Source organism: Oryzias melastigma, linkage group LG14, assembly GCF_002922805.2.
Source record: "Oryzias melastigma strain HK-1 linkage group LG14, ASM292280v2, whole genome shotgun sequence".
In the NCBI taxonomy this organism is placed as follows: domain Eukaryota; kingdom Metazoa; phylum Chordata; class Actinopteri; order Beloniformes; family Adrianichthyidae; genus Oryzias; species Oryzias melastigma.
In genome coordinates, this window is record NC_050525.1 from 16401860 (window position 1) to 16426798 (window position 24939).

A 24939-nucleotide genomic window follows, 5' to 3' on the forward strand; every position below is an offset into this window, starting at 1 on the left:
AAAAATAACCAGATTCTCTCAGCTACACCTTTGATCTTTGAGCTATAAAGTTTGGTCATGGTAGCAAACTGACTACGTTTGATCAATCTTTTATTCTGAAAATTCCCCATCCTGCCGGGCTGCGGTGAGATCTTCAGGGTTGACCGCTCCGCAGCCACAAAAAGGTAGGGGAACACTGTTCTAGGACATAGTTTCTGCAGAGAGGCAGTTGTAGGGTGCCCCACTTTCCCTCCCTATTACTGAGAGCTCTCTGTTTACACTTTCTACCGCTAGCTAAAGCCTTTTTTCCACTACAATCAGGTCCAGTCCAGTATTTTGAGCGTTTCCAAAGTAAAATTGACCCATGAAACAGTACTAATTTGCACCTCTAGAGGGCCCCATCCATTGTAAGTTCATAGAAAAATGTAACGGGACAGTTGGGGCGGAGCCTCTGTACCCACGCGTTGATTGGCAGAAAGTGATGACAACATTAGAAAGTACTAAATTAGCGCTAAATTAGCTCTAAGCTAGTGTTTCCAACATTCTCCTCTTTGCAGCGCAATCTACTTTCAAACATTACATTTCTGCAAAACACGATGTCCAAAAAGTAAATTAATTAAAAGATGAGCTGCTAGACGACCTCCATTGTGGATGCTTTTCTAGTCATCGCACTACAATGACGCAATGACACGCTAGCGGTCTACATGTGCCATGAAAACAGTTTTCTTCATATGTGTCCTCCATCATGAGAAAACTGCACAAGAACATGTTAAGAAGACCACATTTTCATCAGAGTGGGTCCTTAAAGATGTCATAGTTTATGTGTAAACAACTGATATTGAATCTCTTTGAGCCTTTTTTATGCGTATTTTTCCTGTCAAGTTCCCCATGAAAAAGAAGAAATCCTCATGAAAAGATTTAATCTATTTTGCTACATTAAGGATGAAAGTTAAAGTGACTAGTTGGATCTCCTTCCTCTGGCTCTCCCGCCACTTAGCCTAAACGCTGCTCTTGATGTGACTGACACAAGTTTGTAATGCTGCCTGGCTCTTACTCCTGTCCTCATCCTCCTCGACATCCATCCTTTACTGCACAATTCTTTCTTTGATCCATAAGGTTTATGCTGCTTTAATATTTTATGTGCATGTATTCACAGTCCTTTAGTACTTCCTGGTCTACTGATCGTGTGCCAGCAAAGAGGGGATCTTAGAAAGACCACCCCTCTAAAACCAGGCGCGAGGCATCAAAGCACCAACTCAGAATGTTTATACCCGCTAGCAATGAGTTGTGTCTGTTTTATTCCATTTTCATACAAATTTGAGTGTTTATGAGCTTGGAAAGTCAATAAATAGCGTTATTTCAGCATCTCTCTGAACTTAACCAATCTGGAAATCATTAACTGTGAAGTGGATGGAGCCACTCAATTTCAAACACCTCTTTTAGTGAGTCACTTTGGAAAGCCATGCCGCAGCTTAGAAACTGTACTGGGGCACTGCATGGCGTCCAGTTAGTAAAAGAGACAGTTAGGAGTTACTGGGTAATTTTATTCTGATCTTTGATGTCAGAGAACTCCACCTGATGAATGGCATACTGTTCTAAACATTAGGGGAACGCGGCTCCAAGCTGTCATATAACTTAGTTTTCTGCTTATGACTTGGAACATTCATATATATTCCTTCAAGTCCAGAAATTGGATGGAGTGACTCCATCAAAGCTTCTTTCTACTTCATTCTATGTAGGCCATTCAATTACCATCTAGGTAGTTATAGAAATATATTTATGTACAGGGAGGGGGGTCAAAGGGCACCACAAATTCCTGCCTAAAAAAAATTCTGATTTAATCATCACTTTCTGTTTTTATGCTATCTCCAGAGTGAAGGGATGAGAGGGAATGTCACGGACATCCCGCTAGTGCCGAAAAGCATCTGGTAAAATCGCTGTTATCTGGAATCTTCAATTTGAACGTTTAGGAGCATTTAGGGGACCGGTCCTCAAATAAACTTTCGTTTAGTTACTGGAAAGCAGGAATGGAGTAACAGGCTGCAATATGTTGTTCTATGCATCATTACCACAGCAAACACATGGTTTCTAGACGCGTTAAGAAACTCACAGTGGAAAAACATACAATCAACATTAATTCTGTTTTGTCTACCACCTTAATTCTCAAGTAACAACATGGAAACCATGAAAAGTCTTTCAGTTGTTGTTGTTTTAGCACCAGATTTACAGTATGTTCAGGCCTTTTTAACTAACTTAATGTGATGTAATATAAACCTTTTAAACTAAAAAAGGAGAGTAAATGTGAAAGAGATGACACTCAAAAAAAAAAAGAATGGCACATGCAAAGCTCTTCCTGGCTTCTACCCTTTTTTTCCCTTCAGAACAACTTGCACTTGTGGCTGGCTGTTTGATTACAGCGGTATGAGTAATCCAGATGTGGCCTCCAGTGAGCCCGCTCCTGTAATGAACCAATGAAAGGACCATTTCATCTCGGCCTCCGTCTGCAAAGCTTTTCTTCTTCATTGTTTTTAAAAGCTTCGGTCATGGCTGGTCAAGATTGGTTTTCACACTAATCCGTGACGCCTCATACCGTCTGGATGTCAGCGTTGGCTGCTCACTTAGATATATATTCTCAAATCACAGAAGAACTGCGTTTGTGTTGTGATTGACAGAATCTTCCTGTGGCTCAAAAAGAGGCCGGTCTGGTGAAGTGAAGGAGAGCCAGAGAGAAAGTCTCGCCTGAAGCTGTTTGGGGGTTTCATGCTATATTTCCCACACGCCAGCCTCTTTATTTGTGAGAGAAACAGGGATGTTGATATGAAGTGAGATTCTTTTGTCAACGCAACACAAAGTTTTGACACCAATCGCTTTATGAGCGTAGCAGAAGGAATGGAAGGAGGTGGGGTGTGTGCCAGATTAGAGAGACGCTCTTCTCCTGGGGCGATGCCGCAAAAAAAAGCTGTAATTAAATGTGTGATGGAAAGGAACTGCTGGTATTATTTTAGATATTACAGTACTTCGCATTTTCACACATTGCATGTTCAAAAAAGTGAGAAAACTTGTAGGAAAACTTTTATTTTTATCTTACAAATATGTAAAAATTGTGTTATGCAGACCCAGACAAAAGGTAGTTGAAATCTAATAACTTAAAGTTCCAATCCAATCATTTCTAAATCTAAAAACATGTCGTTTTCTAGAACATAGTTTCTGCAGAGCGGCAGTAGTTTGAGTTGTGGGCCATCATCCATTTGTTTACATGTTCTTCCACTATCTTACAGCCCTTCACAACCCCAACCTAACATTTACAATGCAACAAAAATGTTGAGCAATATTGGGGCTATCCGGCTGTAGATCCAGCTTGGATGAGGATGACACATCAGAATGGAGTGGAACAGAGAGCTTGTGGCTTGCCGTAGTTTCTACGCCACACCTACAAGCTTTTTCCAATGGCATTTTTTTATATCTGGTCCTGATTCACAATGGTTTGAATAAAGAAACAGTCAGAAAGGCATTTTGAAGACTATATATGCTCTCCATCCTGAGAAAAATGGCACAAGAACATGTTAAAAATACCCAAAATATGATTTTCATTCATGAAAAATCGCATCATAATAGAGGACCGTTACAAAAAAATTACAATTAAGTGTGCGTTTTTGAGTATTTCTTAATTTAAATTGTGTATCAGAAAAATCAAATGCTACAAAAATCTCAGAGTAATGACGCAGTTACTGAAATGGTTGCTTCAACGGCTCATGTGGTCGTCTGAGCTGGCCTTTGTCTCAAAACTGTATGGCTGGATTGATCTAATGTTAGTTGTTGATATTTTTGTGCAGCTAATGCTAGGTTGAGGTTGGCTCGGAGCAGTTCTTAGTGATGGGGAGGGGGGGAGGGGTTGCTCTTAGCCAGCAGTCCCACCCACAACCCAGAATTGTATTTCTGATAAGCTACTACCACTGGGCATAAAATACGTCTTAAAAACAACAAAGTCTTTTTGATTTTGGCTAAAAACTAAATATCATAATTAAAAGACTACTGGGAACACTTTTATAAGACAATTTTTTTTTTTTTTTTTTTTTTTTTTTTTTTTTTTTTTAACAAAAATTGTCCTTCCTTGAAGATTCAGAGAATGGGAGTGTGTGTCCTCCATTTGTGGGACGTCTCTGTTCTTATTCTTGTGTGATTAGAGCACAGATGTCTCGCTCTCCAGCATATCGTTCCCAGCAGAGTTTCCGTTCACTCCTAACAATAGTGGCCATTTCCTGGTTTGTCACATCATTTCCTGCCTCAGTCCTCACACAGTCTCCTGTCTAAGTGGTCCCTCAAAAGACTCTGGCAGGAAACAGTGAAAAAGTTCAAAGTTGGAGCATATACACTGAATTTGTATTTGAATAAGGCCAAGGCATTTTAAGTTGCTTTTTATTAAAAATAAAAAAACATCAGGCAGTAAATCTGACTCGGTCACTCTGGGATGTCTGCTGGTACACTTGGCTCAGAGCCGTGTTTACTGCAGGTACAGACTGTGATAAAGCCGCTGCTGTGGGACACGATGCAGGCGTCGCTGACAAGTCTCTGTCTTAATCCAACACTTTACTCCCCTGCCAGAGGAATGGAGAGAACCGAACCCAGGGGTAATCAAAGGGACTTAAGTGTTAAGCTGGAATCACTTGTTGCTGTAATAGTCTTCATGGATTTTAGTGAGTTTATCAAATGGAAATATATTTATGGTACCATATTCCAGTGATGCATTGATTAGTAATAGTCTGTCTGGCTTGTTTTAACCTCCATGTACTACTTGAGTTTGCTTTTTCCCATGTGAGCACAAAGCAAATGATGCAAAATAGACAGAATGTGTTGTCTATTGTAAGAATTCGAAGAGCTCGTAATACAAGATGATCGAGCTATGCTTTTATTTTGGTCAGAAATTTCCCAACGAGTGTCCTAAAGTGGTAAAAAATAGTAGACTAGTTTTCAGTTACAGATTAATTACCATGTTCTTAACAATCACTGCAAGTCTTCACAAAATCTCAGTTTTTGATCCTAGCCTGCAAATAGAAACTGTGTTTTTAATTCAAAACAGAGACTTTTTAACTTTTAGTTCAGTTTTTGCTGCTTTGGAGAAGTTGGGTATTTAAATGTATTCCCTAAAAAGAATTACAATGAATAAAAAGGCGTTTTTAATGTATATATTTTATTTTTTGTGCTCTGCATTTGATTTGCAAATGTGCTTTGAGTTTGTGACCATATTAGCCTCTTACAGAACATTTATTTCATAAATGCTTTTTTGCCTTTTTCAAAAAAATCAATGGTTATTTTGCAGTTATATATATTTTTACATTATTCACAGAAAGCTGTACAGCAGATCAGTCAAGCATTGTCAGAGTCGGCTGCAGTTTACCACCCCCTAGCCGTCTGTCATCGACCACACCTAGTGGAGAACAAAGAAAACGGAGGCTGGCTCTAATTCAAGGACTGAGACACTGGAGAGAAGAACCAAGGAGATTTAGGACAAAAAAATTGGCAGTCTAAGAAAACAGGGACATCTTATCTGGATTTTTAGCTTTAAAGGGTTTTTTTGGCAGTACGTTTGACCATTAAGGTCACATGACATCACAGAAGAATATATATTAGTGCTGGCATCAGTATTCCCATTCTATAAAATGGGTTTCTCTTAAGCTATAAATGTACAGACTTTTCACAAACTTAGTGAAGAAGAAAATAGATGTCAACATGACATTGAAATCAAAAGTTTTTAGACTTTGAGGTCATTTCGTAAAGTATTCATAATTCATAAAATTAACTTATCATTTTTTGAGCAATTGTATTTTTTGATTATAGTGATCTTAGCCAAAGTAAAACAAACATTTCCTAGTACATTGTTTGACCAATCACAACATTTAAATGTAATGCCTCAGTTCAATCTGTAGGGGGAGCACACAAACGGTTTGTTGACTATATTTTCAAGAATTGAACAGGTTTATTTTAATTCATCAAATATTTGACAATGACCAACAGACGGCACTTTTAAAGCCCCATTTATAGAGATAAACAGACAAAAAAAAATTGATTTAGGGTTTGGTTACCCTTTAATATTACCAATGCATAAAAATGGTGAGCAATATTGAAGACATACATTGATCTACCTGTCTACAAATAGATGTATTTAATCGGGTAAAGTTGGGAGCTTGTCAGAAATATCCTTTTTCAAACAGTATTTTTAGGAAATACTAAGAAATGCAAGTTTGAGCTTAATTTGACTACAACAGCACAACATGTAGATAATAGATTAAACACCACTGTGTTCATCCCTAACATCTGTTGCTTATATGGTGAATGTCTTTTTTAGGCAAAGTTTTTCCTTGTGGTCCATCTGAAAACCACAACAAAATCTTGTCTTTTTTAAGACTTCTGCAGTTATGATGTCCAACAGTCCTAAATGTTCTTCCTCGCTCCATAATCTCCAAAAAAAAAAAAGACAAACCTGTGACATTGAGTATGCTAATGAATGACTATCCAGGCCATCGTACATTTCCCCTGAGTGATGCATCCCTGCTAAATAAATGTGGAGGACAGGAAACAGAAGGCATCCTGAAATAAAATAAAAATCCACTGCAAATATTTTTGGATTTTCCTCCACAGTCAGAAACCAAAATGAGAGTGGACGGTGGCAGAAGGCATCTAAAAACAAACCGGTTACGCCTTGTCTGTAAAGTAACGGAGAATAAATTGCTACTAAAGCTCGGATGGGGAGAAAAAAACAGCACAATAAAGAATGTGCATTCCTGAGATGCAGAAGCATGTCAGAAGAAAGAGCTGAACAAAAGTCTTCAAACCCCAGAGTGGGGAGTAATTGTAGTCAAATTAAAAAGAGAAAGGCCAAAGATTAAAAGCCTGAGGCAAAAGAAGACAGATCACTGTGGTTTAACAGACAATTGCCAATGGTTTCTTGGTTTTTACTCCTGACCAGAATATTGCACACATTGCTTTTAGAGCTCAAGGCATCTGGGACAAATGATCAATAAGGCAGCGTCAGGACATGCTGGAGAAAGCGCAGACAAAGATCGTTAGGGGAAGAATAAGAAAGATCTCAAACCGACGTTGGAAAGGGTGGCACATTTAAGGGGAAACACTTTGTCAGACCAAAAATTGTCCAACGATTCGGTTAAGTTTTGCTTGGCTGCTGCCTATATGGCCCTTTTGCATGTCTTTAGTTGGTTGCTAACATGGCTTGACAGACCTGTTTTGACTGACCCCTCAGGGAGCAATGTGTTTGAGATGTGAAATTTACAGGCACATGTTGTTTCTCCATAGTTTCCATTAGTGAAACGGGTCTCCTTTGCTGCCTTGCTCTTACTGTAAGAAGTAGCCTTTTGTTACAGCGAGGAAGGCATGGGTGGAACATTCCAGCCCATAATGATCTTCCCATGTTTGAAGCTGTCAGAACACAACAAATAGATGCTGGAATGTGTTTTCTTATGACATGTACTTAGCGCCGTGCGTTTTGCTAGTTTACTTATGGGATGTTTTTCATTAGTTTTGCATTGAGGCCAACATTGTGCTGAGTCAACATAGTGTAACAGAAGAAGAAAGCCAACAGTTTGACCAAACTCCCACCACTCTTTTCTCTGCAGCTGTATCGGTTGTCCCTTAGTGTTTTTTTCCTATCAAGTGCTGAGCAATGCTAAATGTGACCCCCTTGAGTGAGGGGGATCTCTGCTGGCTAAGCTTTGATTCTGCTATCTGAGCTGTAGAGGAAAAACTATTATCATGTCATTGGCTCTTAGAGGTCAAGTTAAAATCTCAAAGGGTAAGCAAATAGAGAGGAAAGCGTGGCAGAGTCTGTAGATGTGAAAGTGGTTTTGAAGCAGAGGGATCATCGTCTGTCAGAACAGGTACCTGTTGAAAGCGACTGTTCGTGGGTTCTGAATATTGCTGATGAATGACAAAATGGAGGATTGGGATTTTGGTTTAACAGTTGCCCTTTAACTTTCTTACACAGTTTGTAGTATCATTACATCTCCATTCTTCTCTCAACAGTCCACCCCTGTTCCCTTCTCCACTTCTGAGGCCAAATCTTTTACAAAACGGCTTTGATCAGAGCGATAATCTGCACCACCCTCCCTTTCATCCCTCTTCCAAGCAGCCTTAGTGTGACCATCCACGTGAAAGCCAGGACCCCATCATTCCCCATTACTGCATGGCTTAGTGCATGGAAGTCAGCGCCTCCTACCTCGAACCCTTTGGCTTACTGTGTTGGAGGTCTGTTTACCCCGTGACTTTACTCAATCTCCCTTCTAACTCTCTGCTGGACCTTTATTGCTCCAAACTCTTGGAATAAAACACAAAGTGAAGACATATGCGGAACTAATGCAAAGTAAATTGTTCTCTACCGTAGTTTCTGCACTATAGGGCACACCGGATTATAAGGCACACCTTCAATGAATGGTTTGTTTTCGAGTGTGTGTTAAGGCACAACAAACTATAAGGCACAATAAGTAAGAAAAAGAGTCAGAGGGTAGTCTGTCGTACAATCATACTTTATTAACAGATTTTAATGTAATTTTAGAACTTATTTATGATACGCTACACTTAAGCGATATTAGCCGTGTTAGCATATTCACATTACCTGTAACTCCCAACCTTGTTTGCAACACGTAAATAAAACAGACAGATACTGCTAAAACAAATGTTACTGTTTTTTACGTCGTTAGTAAGACTAAAAAAAACACAGTCTGACACTGCTACATATTAGCCACGTTAGCATATACATAACACACAACCAAGTCTGCAACATAAAAAGAAAGAGACCGATAGGCTACCGCTAAAACAAATGTTACTGTGACTATGCTAACTCCCAACTTCATTAGTAAGAACTAAAAAACATCGCTAGGCCTAAACGTTAGCAAGTTTAGGATATTTAAAACACACAACCTAGTTTGTAATACATAAATAAACAGACTGATATAGCTAAAACAAATGACTATGCTAACTCCCAACCTTTTTAGTAACACTTAAAAAAACACAGTATGCTACAGCGTCACGTTTGCTTAGTTAGCGTATTAATAAAACACACAACCTAGTTTGCAACATGTAAAAAACAAATTGATACTTCTAAAAAGTTACTGTGATTACGCTAACTCTCTGCCTTGTTAGTAACACATAAAAAACACAGTATGCCCCAGCTTCATGTTAGCTGCATATTTCCAGAATGCACATCTTACTTTCCAACACGCAATAAAACAGACTGATCCAACTAAAGCAAACGTTACTGTGACTACGCTAACTCCCAGCATTGTTTGTAACACATAAAAAACTTAAAAGGGTTCAATTTAATCGGTTAATGACATCAAGGGATCCATCCAATTAGCTGAATGCTAAAAAGGGTTTCTTTGGTTTGTAAAATACTTCAAGCTGCCATGAGATTGTTTTAGCACATGCATTTAAGGTAACCATTAATCCCAGATTAGGCTGATATTTTAATTAATACAATTTATTGTGCAGGCCTACAGTTTGTATGGTCTTTTGCTTAACCTTACGGGAAATTTTTTTCTTTTTTTACCCAGAAACAGGTTGTTAATCTGCTCATCATACTCAGGTGTAACATGATGTTGTTTATTGTACAAATGACAGAAATTTGGGCAGCATGGTGGAGAAGTGGTTAGCGCTCTTTCGTCTCAGCAAGAAGGCCCCAGTTGGTGCCTATCTGTGTGGAATTTGCATGTTTGGGTTTCCAATTTCCTCCCACAGTCTAATTCATGCTCCGTAGGTGAATTGAGAACTCTAAGTTGTGTGTGATCTGCGCAGACGGGCGACCTGTCCATGGTCGCCTTCGCCAAACAATAGACTCAGACTCAGACTGCCCCATGACCCTGTAGGGGATAAAACGGGTTAAGAAAATGGATGGAAATTTTCTGAATCTATCAACTGACTGAATAATTAATCTGCATTCTCTGTTAGGGCATATATTTTTAAATTGCTTTATTTGATTCGTCCCTGCTGCTCTTCATGAGCACCATGACTACATTCACACAAACACTCACATTATGGTATAGGCATTAAGTAATCCGTCATATTAAGTCCAGGTCTCTGTTTATACATCCTTTTTTATCTCATATCTTGAAGAGCAGATGACGATGAGTGCTTCATGATCCACACAGTAAAGTGCATTTGTTCATTTGTCCTCACTGTGGTCTGACTTTATTCAAAATATGACAGTTCTTTCTTAGTAACTTTACCTATTTTATGTGCCAAAGGAACTGGTACTATATTTTACATTTATTCCTTAAAAACGTATGTTTTGTCTCTTATAAAGTGTGAGATGATGTAATCAGGCTGTTAGCCTCTTTTACTCTTTTTTTTTTGCCAAAATGATGTCAGATGATGTGAAAATAATTCAACAAAAAATAAAAAGAAAAGGTGCTGTACAAGATGCTGAATAGATAAAATTGGATTCACTGAGATTTTCCTAGTTTTTTTTTGGTCAAAAGTCAACGTCTTTTGACATGGAGGCCACCTCTTTTTATAAATAAATGACATTTCCACTTATCTCCGTGTCTGCCTATGTAATTCAGATTTTAGTTTCCCCATTGTTCAGATAAAGTAGTTCTCCAAGCGTTTAAAATTCCTTTAAAGGCCATCGCGGGGCTTTTGTTTTTTCCCTTTATTGGAGATGGTGGAGTTTGGATCTGTCTGTTCACCAATGCCTGCAATGTTTGAGTTGAAGTTGAACTTTGAGTTGATATTTGAATCAAGATGTAATTTTCTTGTGAGCTGACTGATGAAGTGCTGACATTCAGTTGATTTAAGCTTTCTCCGTATGTAAGCGCACATGTGTGGCTTTGACTCCTTTTATCCTCTTTTTCCTAGCCACACGTTTGTTTCTCACACACTGTCTGATTTCTTTTTTTTTTGTTTTAAACCAACCCAGTTCACTCCCCACAGGAGTTGGCTGGGACTCCCACCAAAGGCCAACATCATCCAAAGCCAGCTTTCTTGGAAAATACCGTTGGCTGAGCTGATAGTGACGGCTGGGATGATGTGACTGTGGAAGAGTGCCCACATGTGTGCTTCTCTACCTCTTTACCCAGGAATGTGTATTTAATAGGCACTCTACATCATTGAAAACTGGGTTTGCTAAGTGTGTTTTAGAGTTTACAAGGCCTCCAGTGTTTGCTTTAATCTATCTGGCTCCCCGCAGTTCAGCTGAGCCATCACTCGATTTCTTTTGTCAAAATCAAGAAAGAAATTACAGAAAAACTGTTTGATCCAAAGGAAAATTTCCTTTTAAAGGATGAAACTATAACTGATAAAAGGAAAAAAAAAAAAAACTCAATAACAGGGTTGTGTCTGGCAATACAATCCATTCCCCGATACGATACATATTGCGATAAATCCCAAGACCGTACAAGAACAATTTTTCACTTTATTTTTAACTTTATAACCTTGAAAAAAAACTATCTGAATATTAATGTGTCTTTCATAGTGGTAAAATTTATTTTATTTAATGATCAAACTTTATCTTATAAGTTGCTTTTACCGACAAATTCAGTGTTTTTTTTTCTTTTCTTTGATAAATAAAGAAATATTTGTTCTTAAAGGTAAAAGTCAACATTTTCCGATTTCCTCAACAAAAAAAAATTCAGTATAAGAAAAAAAAATAGAATGAATGTCCCTTAAATCGATACAAGTATTGCCAAATGAAATATTGCGATATATCGTCAGATTGACTTTTCCCTACACCCCGACTCTGTAAGTTGATAAAACAAGTTCTGAAGATGAATTACTCCTGAAAGTAACTTTGCTGCCTCCTCTGCTCACGATTTCTGAGGATCAAGCTTTTTAGCCATGAAGTGTGATTTAACAGGTGCTTTAGGAATCAGGACTGTGTTTCTCACCACTTCCTCTTTATCCTCTTCACATATACAGAGTCAGGAAATTAACTTACTGAAGAAAAGCCAGTTCCTCCCCCCGAGGCTGCGCATGTATCCATAATCACATGGTGTCCAATATCCTCTTACTGTCTGTATAAACTCAAGCTTCCTGTGTTACTGTTGCTAAATTAAAGAGTGTGTGTACAGTTGAACTGTTGAACAATTTGGTGTCTGAACTTAAGGCAGAATCAAAAGAATATATTAAGGTGGCAAAACTGTAATTGCAAAAGGACTTTTCAGCAGAATTTTTGTGTGTGCTTTATTAGTTTGAAGACCCATTCCAATGAAAACCGTGTTTTTTGTGTGTTCTTGTAGCATGTTCTCATGATGGAGGACATATATAAAGAAAATTAGGATAAAAAATTCCAATCCTGATTATATATTTTTTGGTGAATCAGGAGCAGTCGTAAACATGCCATTAGAAAAAGCCTGTAGCTATGCTAGCTGCTACAATCAGCGGGCCACAAACTCCCCGCTCAGGTCCATTCCAATGCATTGACTTGCAGACAAATAGGTGCACGTAGATCCAGTGATATAGTAGGAGATAGTGTAAACAGAAGGGATCATGGGACGTGAGAGCAGGCTTACTCCCACCCACAACTCAGAGGCAAACTACTGCCGGATTGCAGAAATTATGTCCATAAAAATGACAGGTTTGTTGATTTTGGCTAAAGATGACACAATCATAGTTAAAGGACCACTTGGAATGTGTTTACAATAGATCAAAAGATGATTGGAGTTGAACTTTGATCGCGAAATATTGTGATTTTTTTTACGTTTAAGATTTCACAAATAGCCTCTAGGTCAAATAAACAAATAAATAGCTCGGTTTAGTTTGGTGCGGTATTCCATAATGACTGTAATGAACATTAGCATGGGTAGAAGAGCCTCTGTTTGATGCTCTAAACATTCAGCGACTGACCTTTCTGTGACTCTGGCAGTGGTTCAAGCGCAGGTCACTGACAGCCTAATCCAGTTATCATCGCAGCCTGTCAGCTAAGTTTCTCAATCAACTTGCTAATCTAAGATCTATTATTATCATCTGGGTGTGTTTGCCGCTCGTTCTTTGGTCTCATGCAATGCACATTACTGCGGTTAAAGCAAAGGGTCACTTGCATTTGGAGCACTAATCTAATATCAGTTGGAGTAGTTCATAGAGAACATCACATTTGCCGTGGAAAATTGAAGGTAAAAGGTAAAACATTCTTCATTAGAACCCTTTTAACCCTTTAACAACCCAACCAAAAACAAACATAAATTATCTTATTTAAATTGGTTGCTGCTTTGGTTGACTCACGCAATCAATGTTTTCAAGAATGTGCCTTTATTATTTGGCTAAGCAGGCACCTTAAGGGTTAAAGTTAAAGTAAACTTTCACCTACATTTGATTATGTTTAAATTGTTCTACATCATGTTTTCTAGATCTCCTAAAAGGCATTATTTTCTTTTTTTATGTTTCAAATTCAGCAAGTTATTTTAAAAAGTAGATTTCTCATCTTTTGATTGTTTAAATTGCCGAAAACAATCAAGGCTCTCAACTTAAATACTAGGATATGGATGCAAGAAAAAAAAAAAAAAAACGTAAAATTTTGGATAGAAATAAGAGCTTGCAGACTTTACCCAACAAGCCCTTCTCTTGTAAAAAAAAAAAAAAAATGTGCTGCTAAAAACCATAACAATATAATTTCCTTAAAACTTTAGGCAATATTGCCATAAAAATCTACAGTAAAAGCTAAATTGTCCAAATTGAAACACTGATATCTTTTGAATAGTAATTATGTTAACATTTTCAAACCTAACCAAAAATGAGGAATGCTGTATGTTTAAGGTATGAAACCTTGAATTAAAACTGTCTCAGTGTTGCAAATGGGTTTTAAAGTATCTCAACACCACTGTTAGCTTGAAGCTAAGCTATTTATTTTTCATGTCTTGGCTGTGGAGAAACAAGAAAAAAAACTGTGCAATGTGGAAAAAAAACAGATGAAAATGAGAAACAGGAAAAGTTACATATATAAAAAAAAGAAAAACACAGATTGACCCTTTCAAAATAAAATCATCTGTGTGAAATCTTTGAGTTTCTGATCTTAAAACTCTTGTTATATGGCGCCATTAGAACGACAAATACGACAGGTGTCCGTCTTTTTCTCAAGTCACATCAGCCCTGACTTCTCACACCCAGAGGCTCATCTGCTGACCTCGAGGAAATAAAGGGGCAGCTGCAAAACTCCGTGACCTCTGACCTTTTGAATTCACACCAACATTAGCATGCACACCCACATGCATATATACAATTTTTAATGATCTAATGAGCCAATTGTTGTTAAATTGGCTTTTTATAAGGTCATTGCCAGACTATGATCAAATGTAACATTTCTCCAGTAAAATCAAACTTTTTTTTTCATTCTAAACATGTCTTAATGGTCTGAACCACCAACGTTGATGCGTATTATTTACATATTGGGAATTATAGCCACACTGAAACATAAATGTTTATTTGATGAGAGTCAACAAGTCTAAGAGCCTGTCATCTCCACCACAGAGAAGAACATTTGGTTTCTGTCTCCTTTACTTCTTTCTTTTTTTCAAGGTTTAATATGAAAAAAACAGGTCAAACAGAATCCTTTTCTAAATGATCTAAAGCTCCACGTTAGAGTGATATCCTAAAACACCCAGAGGGTGACGAATGATTTTTGGATGTCACCTCTGTGTTTGTATGAGACACATCATTCTTTTTCTTTCACTCAGTCTTTAGTTTAGAGCTGGGGAGGGAAAAGGTAAGTGGCTTTCCAGTGAAACATGTTTGCATTCTTAATTCAAGTATGTTGCAGAAAGCATCTTTTTAGCTTCATGCAGCTTGACAAGATGCAGCTGTAGTTTACAGGCGGGTGTGGTGGGGGCTTTGATCCATTCTGACCCCCTCTTCCCAATTTTTAATCAATATTAGACTCGTTATTGAAAAAGATAGAAAAGAGATCAATAAAAGCTTTTTTAGGTGTGGCTTAAAAAAAGCAATATTTTAACATGAAATTTAAGTAAAAATAGCGCTTCCACTTTACTTTTCGCATTTGACACCTTTCCAAAGTCTGCTGAATTCATTTATTCATTTATGCATTTTCTCCAACAAACCGAAGCCCATTAACAGGGAAATAGACACGCTAAAATCACACATTTTTCATATAATTATACAAAATAAATATAATAAAACAGAGAGGTGCATTATTTTACATTTCAAAAACTCCTTGATATATGTTAAAAGACAAGATTTAAATGTGACGGAGTCAGCAGGGAGAAAGTAAAGGTGAGGACAGGGAGAGATAAAAGCCTTTGCCAATAAATAAATAAATAAATAAATACATAAATAAATACATACATACATACATACATACATACATACATAAATAAATAAATAATAAATAAAATAAAATAAAATAAAATAAAATGAAATGAAAATAAATAAATAAATAAATAAATAAATAAATAAATAAATAAATAAATAAATAAATAAATAAATAAATAAATAAATAAATAAATAAAAAGACTTTGCCAAATTACAAATTAGTCTAAATGTACAAAATTTAACTGTCAAATTTAAACATGTATAAAACAGTCTGTGGTGTGGTTCACCGTGGCATGTGGAGTCCAGAGCAGTCTAACAGAAATGAGGAAGGAGTCAATCTTGCTGGTGTTCCTCAAAAAAGTGAGATCTAATTAAAAGTTTGATTCTAGTTAAAAATGGCTAAAATATGTAAGAAATCTCAATTTAAAACTGTATCTGGCCCTGAAACAAGACAGAAAATATATAGAGTCCTTATCATAGCTTATCAGTCAATAATATTTTGTTACAATAAACATTAATAGAGATTTTTTAACAGTTAAAACAATCTCTCGGATGTTTAAAACTTTTTCTTGAATTCATCAAATATTTTTGTTGGATCATAGGTATCAGGTTTTAATGACTTTACCTACAAAGTATTTAGTATTACTTTACACTATATAGACTTTGACCACTGAGGCAATGACGCAGCTGCCTTTTAGCTTAAAGGATCACCACCAGGAAGTGTGTGTGGGTCTGCAGAGGCTTTGAGACGTTATATTAGATTAGAAGGCTGAAGCTGTCCAAACTGCACGGGTAAGCCTAAAATTGTTGCACATTTAGAGAGGGTTTTTGGGAGTTTTTCAACTTCAGTCATGCTATTGAAAAGAAAATAACATGACCGTTTGGAATAAAAATGGTCATTTAGGAAAAGAATGTGATGGGGCTGATGACAGAGCAGACAATCACATAAATGTCAAATCTGGAGAAAACAATTATACTGGGAGGTTGGTGAAAGCTTTCTTAACACCACATGAACAAATCAATGCTAACTGATTACCAAGATAAAGATTTTTTCAGCTTCCAAGCTGATAATGTGAGGATTGATGAGTTTTGTTGATTTGTGTTAAATCATTGTGCTTTATCCCCACCTCCACCCAGTCACATGGCGTTTTCTTTATGCATCCTGCCTCACACTATTTAAGATGTTTTTTTTTAAGTTTTCCACTCCAAGATATTTTTTCCCCACATTCATGTTTTTTTTTATTTTAGTTTGATCATAGAATTTAATACACTACACTCTAAAATATTCATAAAAAGGTAAAATGACCAAAAAATGTCTAATTGTCTGTCTTACAAGTAAAATAATCTTATCAAGAAAGTTTTTCAATAACCAAATAATATTATTTTCTTGATAAAACAGTATTTCTTACCCCATTGGTGGATCGTTTTGCTTATTTACAAGTCGTTTCTCTGTGCCACTTCTAAGAGCCATGCATGAACATCTAAAAGATCCAAAGATAAAACATTCACTGATTCTTTGTCATCTTTTTGCTCCATAAATCACATAAACCATAATGTCCTAAAATGTCTACAAACACAAACATGTCTGCTTACTTTTTGGAAGAAATTCTGCAGCAGAAACATCTAAAACACTACAATTTTATTTTATTTTCCCACTTTCCCAGGATTTAAAGTGACAGCATGGTGGGCCTGAGTCAGTCAGCCACTCTCCTTCATCCAAATGCCCGACAGGCCCGCCTGTCTCAGACAGCAGCCCCCATCTGAGGTCCAACTGCAGCCTTCTTTTGTTCTTGCGTTCTCCTAATTACTGTTTTTTTCTCATTTTCAAAACCATACTGCGACTGGAAGACAATAAGTGACGATTGGGTCTCATTTTCTATTACAGACCTTATTGCATAAATCAAAGATGGTCGTCCAGACAGGACTTTGTTGTGTTTTAGTCTTGCAGTAGATTATGTTTTGTCTGTGCAGTAAAGTGACATCTTAATCATACTGTGGATGAGAAAACTATTCATGAAAGTTCCCCACAGAGTGAACAAATTCTGAAATTAAATTGCTGATCAAGAATCCCTTGCAGTCCCAGAATGCTTTGTGACTTAGATTTTAACTGTAATTCCAGACCGGTGATGGCCACAGCTTTTTCTCTTTTCTGAGATTGTACACAATTTCACTTTTAGACCTAAAACTTTCTTCTTCTAGCCAGCTGATATTCACTACACAATCCCTACTTTCCACACATGTGCAGAACTGTTACCGAGGCTTTTGCCGTCAACAGAAGCCTGGATTTTAATGGCTGGAAATATTTAACTTTTAGGCAGATTTCACTATTGATCAGTTATCAGCCTTTGAAGGCCTATTTTGCATAAGTGCAAGTTGCAGCCACACACACATACATGAAAGGACCAAGGAGTTTAGCTATTTTGGCACAAGATACAACTGCTACCATCTAAATCACTCATGTCCCTTATCACTTCTCAGAGGCAGAATGATGTCATCCCTCATTATGTCCTTCTACCTCCCCATCCATGCGTGCAAGCTGTTTCTTATCTCCATCTGACTTGACTTTTAACTTTTATATCACTCAGCCTTTTCCTATTCTACCTGTCTTTGAAAAAAGTTGGCAGCTTTCAATAGATTTAAACTGGTGACAGGCTCAGACCAGCTGTTCGGTTTTTATCTTTTGACCATTTTAAACAGTCTCGAAAAATAAATTGAACATTTCTTAGGTTTATTTGTTTATTTATATTCTGGTTGCAATTGTCTTATTGCTTTTGTTCTGAATCAGTGAGTAAAGGTAGCTTAATACAAATATCCCAAAACAATCTTTCTTAAGATGCGTTGACACAGCCCTCGGCAACGCTCGTTCAAGCAACCAGTTCTAATGTTAAGTCTATGTAAATGTGGGGTTCATGAGATCACTTCCAATGAAAAATCTATGTACAGTAAACGCACATTCATGCAACCATTTTCAATGAAAATCCTATGAAACAGGCGTTCATGTGACCACTTGTAATAAAAAAGTCTTTGTAAACGCATGTTCATGAAACCACGTCTAGTGTGAAGTCTAGGAAAAAGCTGGTTCATGCGAACACTTCCAAAGAAAAATCTATGCAAAGCATGTTCATGTTACCATTTCCAATAAGTCTATCTAAATGCGACCACTTCTAATGAAAAGTCTATGTAAACATGCATTCATGCAACCATTTTCAATAAAAAGTCTATGTAAACATGCGTTCATGATACCATTTCCAATGAAAAGTCTATGTAAAGGAAAATTCAAGGAAAATTCTACATAAACAAGCGTTCATGTGACCACATTAAATATAAAGTCTATGTAAACATGCGTTCATGCAACCATTTTCAATAAAAAAGTCTATGTAAATGTGGGGTTCATGAGATCACTTCCAATGAAAAATCTATATACAGTAAACGCACATTCATGCGACCATTTCCAGTGAAAATTCTATGAAACAGGCGTTCATGTGACCACTTGTAATAAAAAAGTATTTGTAAACGCATGTTCATGAAACCACGTCTAGTGTGAAGTCTAGAAAAATGCTGGTTCATGCGAACACTTTCAAAGAAAAATCTATGCAAAAGCATGTTCATGCTACCATTTCCAATAAGTCTATCTAAACATGCGTTCATGCGACCACTTCTGATGAAAAGTGTATGTAAACATGCATTCATGCAACCATTTTCAATAAAAAGTCAATGTAAAATATGCATTCATGATACCATTTCCAATGAAAAGTCTATGTCAACATGCGTTCATGCAACCATTTTCAATGAAAAGTCTATGTAAACAAGCGTTCATGTGACCACATCAAATAAAAAGTCTATGTAAACATGCTTTCATCCCACCATTTCCAATGAAAAGTCTATTTAAAGAAAAATTCAAGGAAAATTCTACATAAACAAGCGTTCATGCGACCACCTTCAATGAAAAGACTATGTAAATGCACATTCATGCGACCACCTTCAATGAAAAGACTATGTAAATGCACATTCATGCTACTACTTTCAATGAAAAGTCTATGTAAACATGCGTTCATGCGACCATTTCCAATGAAAAGTCTATGTATACATGGGTTCTTGCTATCCCTTTCAATAAAAAGTTTATGTAAATTGGCGGTCATGTGACCACTTCTAACTGTGGGTGGTATCCATGCACTGGTAGGCAGTTACAAAGGTAAAAGAAGAACAACCCCCTTCCACTTCATTCATTGTGAACACTATGGGCTAAATATACGTTATTGAAAGCCCAACGTGTGTCTGATGTGAACATCAGACTCACAATACGTCCAAATGTTAAAAACCAAAAGATAAAGTTGCACCTATAAGATTGTAGCTCCATAAATACATCTGTGCACACTTATTTAGGAAAGAAAGAAACAAAGTCACAGGGAATTTTGTGCGACCATCATTCCTATTATGTGCATCAATAATTTTACCACTCTTTCTTCCAAATATAGAAATCAATCTCTCTTGCTCTGACTTTTCACCTCCTTCACTTCTTCTCCTCCCTCCCATGGTTTGATCTGCCTAATCATTCCCAGCCATGAACTCCACATGAAAGACAACAAGCACTCGCTGTAATAGGGTGCTAAAGGAACGAGTGAGAGGGAGAAAGGATGGAAAATAGGCACAAGACTGTAAAAAAAGAGAGGGGAGGTCAAGGGAGGAATGGAGATTGAGCGAATGGGGAGATGAGGACTCTTCATTCCCATCTCAAGGTCTCATGTTATCGTTAGCCTGGACTTTTGTTCATTTGCCAAGCCTTTCGCTCCATCTCCCACCTGCCCTCCCTTTTTTTTTCCTACACTCCCATTTTTCTAAATCGAATTCAAAGTACGTCAAATCAATGACAACATAGGGCACATTTTATTTAGAGTCTTGGAGGGGAAAAGGTCAAGCATGGGTTCAGTTTTTTCACTAACTTCCACATTGTCCTTGTTTAGTCATTAAAGATTCAGCCAAGAAAATTGTATCTTATCCAACTATTTTTATGCAGCACTGATTTATTTAATGTAGTTTTCCTCTATTTATTAAAAAAATGAACACATTGGGTTGTTGTTATACAAAACAAGAGCAGCTGCTTTTGATTAAGGTCTAGTTTTTAAGTAAAATGTCAAACTTTAAAATGCATTTTGCACAAAAATCTGTCTTAAAGATCCTTTCTTCATCTTATTCTCTGATTTTTTTTACCCAAATAATTTAGGTTTAAGATGAGATTTTGATCAGAAAAGGCACCAGTCTCACGCAATAAATGAAGTATGACTTCTATTTTTTTATTTACTCATTCATCTTCCTAACTTTAGTCTAGGACACACTGTACAGCAGAATTAGATATGCCAAGATTGTGTTCCAAGTGAAAAAGTGACTTTTGATTATCTATCCGATTTTTATTTTCAGTATTTTTCATAGATGCAGCTAAAGAAATAGAACTATTTTCTTTTCCTCATGTTGCTCCAACCATAGTGCCTAAATATTTGATGCAAAATTGGCTTTTTGCCGTCTTCTCTGTTGTGCATCACTTTGACATCAACTGATGTTTTACACGAGACAAACGGCGAGGAACAGCAGGAGTTTTCTGGACCAGCGCCCACATCTGGAGGAGATGAGAATAGAGAAGAGGGGAGAAAAAAAAGAATATGGCAAAAGGAATAAAGCCATGTGTTTAATGCAAGAGAAGAGGTTAAAAAAAAATGAGCAAAAGGAGAAAAGCAATAATTCAGCTGATGTAATGTGTTGTGCTGTGGAGGTTTGATAAGTTGTAGGGAGTGGAAAAAAAGAAATGTTTGGCCCACTGGTTCCATTAGATCTACCTTTAAATGTAATCCATACTCCATCAGCACTCCTACTCCGCTCTCTGTGACATGAAACGTCAGTGAAAGATGAGTCTGAGCTCAGTGGACGACTGAAAAAGATGAGGTGGAGGGCTGCAACATAAGCACAACCGTGCAGGAGCATACCTTCTATCTGGAGAGTAATGACAGTGGGAGCATCAAAGACTAATAAGGGGAGAAGGTAAAGATTAGAGACAAAGAAAGTGTGTGGTTATGAAAAATAGAGGAGCAAATGAATGAATCTTTGCTAATGCATAAGTGAGTGTTCCCTCTTTTTTTTTCTCTAGCCCTGGATGAATGGCTCTCTATGGACTAAAAGCTCCAGACCCCAGTCCTGGCTTTGATACTCAGCATACCCTTAAGAAATGTTTTTCACCTAGCTTACTCAAAATTCTCAGTTATTAACATAAAAAATAAACAATTTCTGTGATTTTATCATGATTTAACAGAGGAAAGAAACAGAAAATAAGCTATTATATCAGATTCTGTGTATTGGTGTTTCTAATCTGACCTGGAGTCGAGGAAAAAGACAAACTTTTCTAACTCTTTTTTTCTAAAAGGTTTTTATGGATTAGAGTTTTTTTAGACAAACGTAGTTTTTCTGAACCATTTCAAACTTTATTTATAACTTTTATAAGCCATCATTATTAGGGCTGGGTTGATAAATCAATTAATCGATTTGAATCGATTTAAGCTTAATAGATCAATAATTGATTAATAAAATTATAGATTGATTTAGCACATAAAGCTAAAGTCCACTAGCTTGATGCTAACATTTAATGGGATTTGCCATAGGACGGCTAATGCTAACTCTCTGTCAACCTAAACATATATTGCTGACTAAATGAACATCTTTACACACTCACAAATATGAATTTTCCAAACTCTTAAATATTTTTTTGATTAACTACTTGTGTTCTAAAGCACTTTTTTTTTTTTTTTTTGTTTTGTTTTTTTTTTACCATTCTTTGCTTATTCTTTGCTTATTCTTCTGGGAAAAAAAAGTGTACAGCTATTGCGCGATCACCCCCTAGTGGCATAACTGAAACGCCCTCCAGGAGAGGCAGAACAATGTTTACAAAGTGTAAACTGTGTAAACTCCAAATTAAATTGTGTTGAATTTAATTGAGAGGAGCGAAAGAATCGGAAAAAAATCGAAATCGAATTGATCCATCCTGTTGTGAATTGAATCAAATAATTTCTGGAAATTATCATCAATACTCAGCCCTAATCATTTTTCATATCATACATCCTAAACCAGGCTTGGCCTAATAAAACGTTGAAAGAAAAATATAAAACAAATATAAAAAAAAACGTTATCAAATATTGTTTCTTAGCCAGGTTTTAAGTTACGTTCACACTGTTCTTGGCAATTCATGTTCATGCGCGCTTCCAATGAAAACTCTAATAAACTCATATTTTCTGCTTCTGTGTTCAAAACTCTTGCGTTCACGCTTAGCTGCACAAGTTCCTACAACCATTTTTGGCACTATGTACTATTTGGCCATTTGTCGAAAGTTGACTCAAGTTGAACTTTGACCAATCAGAGACTCTGATTCGATACTGACGAAATTCATGGAACGTTTGAACATTGATCATGGAGGAGAAATTCATAATTGGACACCAACTCTTCCAAGTTCTTCCAAGTAAAAACCTGGAACAAGAGATTTGCAATGCTTCAACATTTCGCACCAAGCCTCTTGCAACTGTAGATGGCGAACAAGTTCTAGAAAACAGTAGGAAAGAAGAAGCCCCTCCCTGCTTATCCAATGTAAACACCACAGGGTAAATGTGTGTTCAAGCATATTTTTGAACGAGCGTCACAGGCTTGGTGTGTCCAAAGCTTTAAATTTTGTATTTCTTAGGACGTAGATTGATGTGTGAGTTTCTTAAATGAAAAAAAAAATGGATTAAAACAATTTAGCAGGATTTTAAGATATAAACACAACAGAAAAATAGCTAGAATTTGCAAATTATTTGCAGAATGAATGCAGACCTTCTAAAACTATGTAAAGATTTCTTTTGATATAAAATCTAATGTAGTGCTATAGTAAAGGTCCTTTAAAAAAAAAAAAAAAAGATGCACTTATAAATCGGTTTTCATTATGCACCAAAATTAATTTACCGTATTTTTTTTTCTTGTCTAGTTTTTTTTAATATCCCTTAACTCCATATTGTCTCTAAAAGCTTCCATTTTCTTTATTCAAGTGTTAAATTAGGAAACTCCAAGTTAGGAAATAGCTGTAGTGACTTTAAAAGATCTCCTCAAATCACTTACAGACTGTATAAACATTCCATTACTCCAAAATGCTTTGCAAAAGTGCACCAAGTAAATTACAACTCCACCCTCCAGGAAGCTCCTGGTTTACGTTGGCTTCAGCAAACTATGAAATTCAACAATTTAAACCTCTTTAACACAGTATTAATCATAATGGACTACGTGTCTTTATGCTGCATGATCTTGCGTAAACTGAAGAGGTCTTGTTTATGTAAAACATGACATCTTGAAATCCTTGACAACAACCAGATCACCCTGAAACATGCTGAAAAGTGGAAGACGGAAGATCAAGACTATGGAGACGAGCATCAAACAAACATCTTATGTTGCTAAAGAAACAAGATGTGATATTTAATGGAACAGATGAGACTGGTGTGTTTGTTTGTGGGGCTTTTGGCTTTTTAGCACATTTGTTTCTTGCTCAAGAGAGGCAAACCTGGGCTGATCCGGGTGCATACGTCCATATATGACGAGTTGGGAGTGAGAATGTGTAGAACACGCAGGAGACCAGGCCTGGTGGCAGAAATGTAAGCATTTATTAATTAAACTAGAAAAAAAAAAATGACAAAACGGGTGACCTGCAAACTTATGAATGCTATCATTAACTAATATAAAGACAACAATGGATGGCAACCTAAATTTGGTGTGACTGACAGTAAAAAAATTGAAAACAGGACATCCAAAAATCAAAATTACAGTGCACAATCCTCACAGAAAAGGCTTAATAAAAGAGTGTAACTCTGTGTGTTATCCATTAAAAGAACAGACATTAAATGTGATGACGACCATGAAGTCATCCAGTCACCAGGTGTGCCGCGTGGGTGTTAAAATCCCTTTGATTAAATTAGGTGAAAATGATGGCGTCATCGTCGTATGTGAGGAGATGTAAGTGCAGTCTAAAGCTGATCACTGCAGGTGACTCATCCATTTGTAGATAGACATGAACAGCCAGACATAAACCTCCATCCCATAAGCTACTTATAGTCTCAACATTTTATAGTTTGAGGTATCAAAAATGACCAAAAACTCCCAGGAGTAAACAAGTTGGATGTAACTCAACACCATATAATCACATCAGTCCAGCCTTGATAATGCAGAACAATCTAAACTTTAAGGAGTTGTGCCGTTACTCCCTTGTTTTAATTTTTCTAAAGTAGCAACAATATGAGTCACTGGAGAAAAGTTTCTAGTCTTTTTAGACCAAGTGCTATTCGTAATGGTGAAAACGTGTGCTGGTGGGATGGAAAAAGAGAGACTTTTGCCAACCGGATGTCTGTCGTGGTGGTCCTGTCCTTTGTGAGCTTCATGTCCAGGATAAGTTAAAATGTGAGATTCAGATGTCAAATGAAAATTTTAGAAAAATATAACTTTAATTTGATTTAAAAGCTGGATAGGTTGACAAAGTTTCATCAGCACTGGTGCAAGGCCTATATATGGTAAAAATGGACGACCAGATCTAAAAAAGAGAAACAAAATGAGCCAAAAAGAAAGCTCAATTTTTTTTTATTATTCATTTTTTTAATTGTCTTTTATCAAATTTGCATATCTTTGACCCTTTGTCTGAGTTTC

The 24939-nt window shown here is 36.7% G+C and overlaps 1 protein-coding gene across 1 annotated transcript in view; it reads left to right on the top strand.

Annotated features, from left to right (window-relative positions):
- The window catches only part of dchs1b (dachsous cadherin-related 1b), a 92106-nt gene that overhangs the window by 44440 nt on the left and 22727 nt on the right, over positions 1-24939 (top strand). The gene's annotated exons all lie outside the window — the stretch shown is intronic.